We start from the raw sequence: 9,416 nt of genomic DNA on the forward strand, positions 1-9,416 counted from the left end.
GGTGTGTGGTTGCTGCTTTCCAGGCCCCTTGTAGCAGAGGATCTGTTGGGTGGGTGCTGGAGTTGTTACTCACTGACCCAGGAGAAACTGACTCCAGCTTCCAGTCAACATGTATTTAAAACAGCTTCAACCAAACACATCTTGGTTTACTGGGAGATGGTGTTAATATAAAAATTATGACTGTGAGTATAAATATAAAAAACTGAATTTGTGCTTCATATATGACCCGAGCCAGAGGAACTCAGCCCTCTGCAAAGCGAGCACAGCCCCACCATGTGCCAGAGCTGGGACTCTCCTAAGCTACACGGCTGTGCCCCAACTCAAGACCAGAGGGCACATGCTGGGCCATGGACCCCACACTGTCCCAGGTCAGGAGCCAGGCCTGCAGGGACATTCAGAGAGGCAGGGCCTTCAGGAGTGCAACTATGGCAGGTGACCACTGCAGGGCCACTGGCCACCAGCCACATCCGCTTCCACCACAAAGCCTTGTCCCAGCAACCCAGCGGTACTGTCCTGGGGCCGTGCCCACTGCCGTGGCTTGTCTGTACACAGCCCTGCAGACATCCGTAGGACAAACACGGAATCTGCATGAGATCCTGACCCAGCATCCAGCCTGGTCCGAGGAGCAACAGGGATACTGAAGCTGGAGGAGAAAGAGCCTCTGCCTGTGAAGTGCGGAAGGGTAACCTGAGGATGAGTGTCTCGGATAAACATGAACCAGGGAAGGGAGCAGGTGACTAATCACAGAGACCCACAGGACGCAAGCACACCCTGCGAATGCAGAGGGAACCGAGAGACCAGCAGAGAGCGGTTGCACACAGCTTGAGGTCCACCCCAGAGAACCAAGGAGAGTTAGCCAGATTGGGAGAGACACATGAGAGGAATAGAGGGGCCCACGGCGGGAAGGAGACCCAGGCTGGTACATGTCACAAAAGGCCAGGGAGTGGTAGGACACAGTGCCACAAATGCTGCTGCCTGTGCCTCACACTCTTATGACCCTGGGGAGAATCCTCACTCAGGAAGCCCGCGGCTCCCAGCTGTGCCCCTGAGGCCTGGCTCGCTGCAGGGTGGGGGATGGCGCCTGGGCCCGGGGCTTCAGTGTCCTTGATCGGGAATTCCCATTCCCTTCTAAGTTCCACTTGAGAGCAGACACGAATGTTGGACGGCATCTGTGTCCCCCCTGGTTTCCTGAAGAACCTGAGGGTCAATCTCTCATGTACATAATCCTTCCCCAGCCCCAGAACAAAGGAGAAAGAGGGGGCGCTCTCTGGGATGAGGGGGCACAGGCACACCAAAGCCCTGAGAAATCTGATCAGACTGACACAGGAACATTTGCCTCTACTGGACTTTTTTGTTCCAGAGAGATGGAATGTTGAGGAAAGGGTTCTGACCTCTCAGGGGCTGTGAATGGCTTCCGTACCTACAGAGAGGAATGGTGGTCCCTGAGTTCTGAGGCTTATCATCCCCAATAGAACTCACAAGAGGGAGCCTGGCCTCGATCCCACGAGGAATGTATGGGTCAGCTCTGCCCTCCGGTGGCTGTATGAAAAACTTCAGTCAAAGGAGAGGATGTGCAGACAAACATCACACATCACCCTCCATGTTCATTGATTCCACCTTCACGGGGGGCTACTTTGTATCAGGTGCTGTGATAGGCCCTGACTTTAATCCTCTGACTCCCCTGACTCCCCTGGTTGTATCCATGAGGATTATTCCCTGCTTCCTCCTGACCTGGTCTGATACAGAGTCTTCACCCTTGTGGGCCTCCCTTTGTCAGGGCTCTTCTTGCTAATCATCCCATCCCTGCTTGTCCACAGAGGCTGACTCAGTGCTGTGCCCCAGAGAAGGCTGATATAAACCAGTGTCCATTCCTGAGCACCTGCTAGGTACATTTACATCTACCATATCCCTCCCAGGCTCACTAGAAGACAGGGCCCACCTTTACCCCCTTATAGCAGAGAAGGAAACTGAGTCTCAGTGAGGTTCCCATAACTTACTAGAAGTGCACAGCCTGCAGGTTCTAGAGCCTGGTTTAAACGTCTTTCCATCTGATCCCACAGCATCTTAGGCATGGCTTCCCTGAAGATCCAGTGCATTCTTGGCCCACAGCCATGGCTCAGGCCCTGGATGGGCTCCTCCTGGACTGTCACTCTGGCAAGGTGGACCTCATCCAAGCCTCAGGTGCCTGGACGGCTTACTGTATCCCCCAGAAGCTCGAGCCTTGCTCTTTGCCTAGAATCCACATCCATCCCTGGACATGCTTGATCCTGGCTCAGCTAGACTGAGCTCAGCAACTTATACCCCAGCCTTCAGCCCCAAGGCTGCTGGCCCAGAGCTTGGTACAGGCTGCCCCCAAGGCCCTCAGCAGGTGCACTGCACAGCCAGTGGTGCCACTGGAGCAGGCTCTTTGCTCTAGCTGAAAAGACCCAGATGCCCTGGAGAGGTGGAACAGAGCTGAGAATCCCAGCCTGTACCCACCTTCCGCAGCCCTGAGTAACTGAGTTCAGTCCAGCCCTGGCCAGGGACCCTGACAACCAGAGGGCAGCAGCTCTACTGGGCCCAGAACACCAGGAGCCCCCTGGGCCCCTCATTCCACACACCTGCTCCCCACACAATCAGCACAGCCCAGCCATTCTTTAATCAACTACAGAGACCATGACATCATCCCCACTGTTCTCTTATTACCCAGCAACACAGAAGCATCGGCAGAGAGAAGGTGTTCTGATATTTCCAATGTCTCTGGTGGTTGAACTCCTCCCAGAGAATAGTTGTTTAAGAAATAGTGAATTGTGTCATCAACTTAAATTTAACCCGTTATATTTTCTAGAAATTAAAATATGAAGAGAATCATTTAAAAACCCACTACTGGGCTTCCCTGGTGGCACAGTGGTTGAGAGTCCGCCTGCCGATGCAGGGGACGCAGGTTCGTGCCCCGGTCCGGGAAGATCCCACATGCCGCGGAGCGGCTGGGCCCGTGAGCCACGGCCGCTGAGCCTGTGCGTCCGGAGCCTGTGCTCCGCGACGGGAGAGGCCGCAACAGTGAGAGGCCCGCGTATCGCAAAAAAAAAACAAACAAACAAAAAAAAACCCACTACTTACTAAATACTATCCAGAAGTTTGTTTATAATACTATTGAGATACAATCTGAGAAAAAGTAAAAAACTTATGCAAAAAGAGTTCTTTAAACTAAAAACAAATATAGATAATTCAAAATTACATTTGGACAAAGGTGAGCTATTATAGTGGGCCTTGGGGTGATTTGGGATTTGGTCATGAAGCTAGGAGGTAACTCATTTGCACGTTCTGGATGAGCGTGTTCAGGGAAGACCCAGCCCCTGAGGGAGGACGACGGGGAGGACAAAGACCCCTTGGTGAGAAGCCAGCTCAGGGCCCCGCCTGGGCTTCCTGGAGGAAGGGGTGGAAGAGAACATCCTCCCACCATCAACTCCACATGTGGATTCACTTGACAGCGTGGAGGAAGAGGAGGGGCAGGGAACGCCTGGCAGCCACGGAGGGAAAAAGTGGGGGGAGAAAAACAAGGGCCCAGGGCTCGGGTAGCATGTGCTCCCTGAGAAGTGCTCCATCTGGATCATCAGATGTGTGACCCAAGTCTAGAAGCTCTGTTTGTTTGTTTTTTAAATTAAACTATAGTTGATCTGTAACATTATATTATCTTCAGGTATACAACAGTGATTCAATATTTTTATAGACTATACTCCATTTAAAGTTATTATAAAATATTGGCTGTATTCCCTGTGCTGTACAATATTCCCTTGTCACCAATTTATATTAAAGATAGTGCTTTACCTCTTAATCCTGCCCCTATCTTGCCCCTCCCCGCTTCTCTCCCTATTATGGTAACCGCTAGTTTATTCTCTGTATCTGTGAGTCTGTTTCCTTTTTGTTATATTCATTCGTTTTGCTTTTTAGATTTCAAATATCCGTGACAACATACAGTATTTGTCTTTCTCTGTTTGATTTATTTCACTAAGCATAATACTCTCCAGGTCCATTCATGTTGTTGCAAATGGCAAAACTCCATTCTTTTTTACGGCTGAATAATATTCCATCGTCAATACGTACCACATCTTCTTCTCCATTCCTCTGCTGATGGACACTTAGTTTGCCCCTTATCTTAGCTGCTGTAAATAATGCAGTTATGAATATAGGATGCATGTATCTTTTTGAATTCGTGTTTTTGTTTTCTTCAGATAAGCACCCAGGAGTGGAATTGCTGAATCATATGGTAGTTCTATTTTTAATTTTTTGAGGAACCTCCATACTGTTTTCCATATACCATTCCCACAAATGGTATATGTACTAGGGTTCCCTTTTCTCCACATCTTCACCAACATTTATTATTTATTCTCTCTCTCTGTGGATTTTTTTTTTTCAGTCATGCCGCGCAGCTTGTGAGATCTTAGTTCCCGGACCAGGGGTTGAACCCGGGCCATGGCAGTGAAAGCACCGAGTCCTAACCACTGGACTACCAAGGAACTCCTTATTTATTCTCTTTTTGATCATAGCCATTATGACAGGTTCAAGGTGATACCTCATTGTGGTTGTGATTTTCATCTCCTGATGCTTAGTGATGTTGAGCATCTTTTCATGTGAATGTTGGCCACCTGTATGTGTTCTTTGGAAAAATGTCTGCTCAGGTCTTGTCCATTTTTTTTATTGGGTTGTTTGGGTTTTTTTTACATTGAGTTGTAAGAGCTCCCTTCTGGCCTGTGAAGTTTCTGCAGAAAAATTGGCTGATGAGGGTCCCCTTGTATGTGAATCTTTTTTTTTTTTCTCTTGCTGCCCTTAAAATTCTCTTTAACTTTCGCCATTTTAATTATCTTGATATACCTTGGTGTGGGTCTGTTTGGGTCCATCTTGTTTGAGACCCTCTGTGCTATCTGTACCTGGAAATCTGTTTCCTTCTTCAGCTTTGGGAAATTTTCAGCCATAATTTCATCAAATACATTTTCTACCCCTTTCACTCTCTTCTCCTTCTGGGACTCCCATACTGTGAACGTTAGTATACTTGATGTTGTCCCCAAGGGGCTGCCCCTCCTGCTGGAGAACATGCACAGCTCCGAGTGTCCTCACACCCCGCCAGAGCAGCAGGACGAGGCCCAGTGCTGGGTGAGGACACGATCCAGCCACTTCTCCCAACGAAGGGAAGGGGAATCGTGCCGCCACACCGTGGTTCCCATCCTGCCCGGGGACGGGGTCTGCCCTTTACTGAGTGGGGATCCTCAGAAGTGGCCTCACCCGCCTGAGCCTCAGTTTCCTCCTCTGTAACCTGGGGATCTGAATGGTCCTCTTAGGCTGCCATGATCGCCTCAGCAGCTGCAGCCTTGGCTTGTGCAGGACGGGGGCTCCTCCCAGCCCCCGTGTCCCAGGGCCATCTTTTGGGGGCTCCACAAAACCCCCTAGAGGTAGCCCCCTCAGCCTTGGCAGCAAGGGAGGGAGTCCTGCTCTTAGGAGGCCAAGAACAGACGTGGGCTTCCTGAGAGTCCCCCCTCCCCCCTCCCACCCTGATCCGGTCAGCCCACACGGACCTTGCCCTCCTGCTGTCCTCAGGACAGGGTGTGGCCACCTGACCCATAGGTCTGGGAGCAAAGCACTCCCTCCCTATCTTGATGGCACCTCTGACCCAAGGGTCAAACCTGACACACATGGCATTTAAATTTCAAGAAAAAAGAACGAAGTACCCTCCAGAAAGTTTGTAACAAGTCACACCGACCGAATTTGGAAATGCACATTTCCTTACGTCTTTGCCAGCCCTGGATTTTAAGAACATTTCCCCCCAGCCATTTGTTCGCCAAAATACAATATTGCATTTTTAAAAAGTTATTCCTTGAAATGTGCGCCTTCGAGCAACTTTCATTTCTTGTGGTTTCTTCCATTTCTTTAATTACATGTTTATTCCTGTCCTTATACTTTGTCCATTTACTTCTGGGGTTTTGGCTGCTTTCTTATTGATCTGTGGTTCATTAAATTTGACATCATAAATATTTTCCATTTGTCAGTTATGTTTTATCTTTGTGGGTTTTTTCACCTAATGCACAAGAATTTCTTTTATGACATCAGAGTTAGCGAATTATTTCCCTTATGCCTTTTGAGTCTCACACTGTCCTGTGACAGTCACATCAAATGGGTCTGCTGTAACCTCCCATATTGTAAGGGGACGTCCAATGCCACCTTTGACGCGGATTTTGGGGGCTGTAAACTCCCCTGTTCCCCCTGGTTGGTTTCCTCTTCCAATGAATTATTTTCCTCCCCACATTTTTTTGCATCTAGGGCTGATACGAACTGAACTCAGAATACAGCCCCTCTTCCTTATTTCTCCAAAACCTCTTTCATGAAGATGCCACGGCAGTAGACCTTAGAGCCCAGGAACCAGGTGTCTGGCTCAGTTTTCCCCACAGACTAACTGAGATGTAACTGACATGTAACATTGTATAAGTTTAAGGTGTGCAAAGTGCTGATTTGACACACTGACACACTGCACAATGATTACCACCAGCGCGTTAGCTCACACCTCCGTCATGCCATGTAGTTACCGTTTCTTTTTTGTGGTGGGAACGTTTAAGATCTGCTCTCTTAGCAATTTTTAAGTATATAATACACTGCTGTTAGCTGTAATCACCATGCTATACATTAGATCCCCAGAACTTACCTTTTAACTGGAAGTGTGTACCCTTTAACCAACATCTCCCCACTCCCCCATCCACTCACCCTCCCACCCCCTCGAGCCCCTGGTAACCACCATCCTACTCTTTTCTGTGAGTTTGGCTTTTGTAGATCCCACACGTAAGTGACGTCATACAGTGTGTGTCTTTCCCCGACTTACCTCACTCAGCACAACGCCCTCCAGGTTCATCCACGTTGTTGCAAACGGCAGGATTTCCTCCTTGCTCCTGAGTGATGTTCCACTGTACATATACGACACATCTTCTTTATTTATCCTTCCATTGGTGGACACTTAGGTTGCTTCCACATCTTGGCTATGGTGTCACTGCTTCTTACACTGTGCCTGGGTCACATCTGCTCTGGGGAATTTGTCCCAGGCCAAAATTTCTCCTGAAGTTTCAATTTCCAAGCCTTTCACCCCAGCCACCCACGGCTGTTTCTCCCATTCGCCTTTCATTCCCCCACCCCTCCATCCACCACCACCTCTCAGACCAAACTCCCAACTCCCCTTCCTCGATACCCGCCTCCGAGTGCCTCCCCATCTGACGTCACCTTCCTCTGGACCCTCTGTGGGAAATGGGCTTTGTCATATCGTGCCGTTCATTCCCTGTTCACTTCCAGTGTTGAAACATTAAACTGCCAAGTGATTGCTGTGTAACTACTCACGGTTACAGTGCTCCTTCCTAACAAGTGCTAAAACACACACACACACACACCAAACAACAAACCTCCACACAACTCTGATGAAGGATAGTAATCTACATCTACATCTCTGGGCACCTGAGCCTGGCACAGAACCCACCGGAGGGCAAGCAGGATTCGCAGCGCCTGCAGAACCTCTTTGATAAGGGGAGCTCAGGGAGCAGGAGAGATGGGCACACCTAGGATTCATTCTGATATGACTACATCGAGCACCTTCTCTGTGCCAGGCCCTGCACTGGAGCCAGGTATGAAATGGCAAACAAAGCAGCCAAGGCAAGACCTCAAGAATTCTGAGTCTGGGGCTTCCCTGGTGGTGCAGTGGCTAAGAATCCTCCTGCCAATGCAGGGGACACGGGTTTAAGTCCTGGTCCGGGAAGATCCCACATGCTGCGGAGCAACTAAACCTGTGCGCCACAACTACTGAGCCTGCGCTCCAGAGCCTGCGAGCCACAACTCCTGAAGCTCATGTGCCTAGAGCCCATGCTCTGCAACAAGCCACCGCCGCGCACCGCAACGAATAGCCCCTGCTCACCGGAACTAGAGAAAGCCCGCGCACAGCAACAAAGACCCAATGCAGCCATAAATGAATGAATGAATGAATGAATGAATAAATAAATAAAAGAATTCTGAGTCCTATGGATGCGACAGGCGTGAACAAGCAAGCACAGCCACCCACAAGGAATTACAGCTTTTGATGGCTCAGGACGAGAGTAAGATGGCCATCATTTACGGAGGATGTTTGGGAGAGTCTTTCTGGAGGGTGATTAGTAAACGGAGACTGGAAGGGTTCGGAGGAACCACCTGTGAAGAGACGAGAGGGTGGGTGGGTATAGGAGGAGACACGAGGGGTTTGGGCCCCAAGGTTAAACGAGGAAATCACATATTTACACATTATACACACTGAACAAGAAAGAAAACATCGGAGTAGAAAGGGGAGGTTACCAAGGAAGGGGTTTTTCAGAAACACAGAAATTTCATCTGAAACCTACAGGATGAGACAGAGCATCCATCCAAAGGCAGAAGAAGTGTATCACAGAAAGAATGGCACTTGCAAAGGTCCTGGGGCAGGAGTGAGTGGGGCCTGTTTGGTGAAGCCAGGGAGTCTGGAGTGGGGTGGGTGGGAGAGCCCAGAACGAGGGCAGACAGATGGGTAGTGGGCAGGCACATGGGACACTGAGAGCTAATACCTGGTGTATTAGAGGTACTCAAGGATTACAACTGGGGTGCGAAACACGGCCACATTATTTTAAGGAGTCTCCTTTCCCCAGGTCACCGACAACCTCCATGTGGCTGAAGTCCCTGGGCACTCGGAGGCCTCATGTCACGTAAGCCGCTGGTGTCATTCCACGTGGGCGACCCGCACTCATCTTCACTTAGCTCCGAAGGACGCTCCCCACCAAAAAATCCCTTCCCTCCTGCTTTGCTATTTCATTTCCCTGACACTTGACACTTGGGAACTTCATGGCCCAGAAAGGGCTTCCCCTCCATGCTTTCACTAATTATTCGGCCTTTGCTGCCTACAGAGCCATTGTTCTACCACCTTCCCTCCCGGGCACATATCCTAACACGGCTCTCGTGCATCTTTTATGTGTTCTCATGTGTGTTATTTTCTAGGAAAGGTAGTCATTGCACAGCCCAGGCAATAGCCGCTAGAGCACAGGTCTCCTCTCTCTGCCACACTCCCAGGTCTGTCCTTCCTGGCGCCCTGGTCAGCCTGTCTTGCGCCGGGGTGTCACCAGAAACCTCTTTCCGCAGTCTCTCCGTCCTCCGGACGTTTCCCCAGAGCTGACCCCCTCCCCACCGCCTGCTCTGACCACGCCCCAGGACGACCTCTCCGGGGGCTCCTGCGGGGACAATCTCTCATCCAAACGATGGTCTGTTAACTCTCCTCACGAGACGTGTGAAGGGAAACGTGCACCCGCCGAAGGCCTGGCTCGTCTCTCTGCCAACCAAGCCCCTTCACTCACTCACCTCACTTCAGTCCACCGAACCGGCTGACCAATACGGCACGAGCGCCCGCCTCGTGCCAG

This window comes from Neophocaena asiaeorientalis, unplaced genomic scaffold (genome assembly GCF_003031525.2).
Source record: "Neophocaena asiaeorientalis asiaeorientalis breed wild unplaced genomic scaffold, Neophocaena_asiaeorientalis_V1.1 scaffold517, whole genome shotgun sequence".
Classification (NCBI taxonomy): domain Eukaryota; kingdom Metazoa; phylum Chordata; class Mammalia; order Artiodactyla; family Phocoenidae; genus Neophocaena; species Neophocaena asiaeorientalis.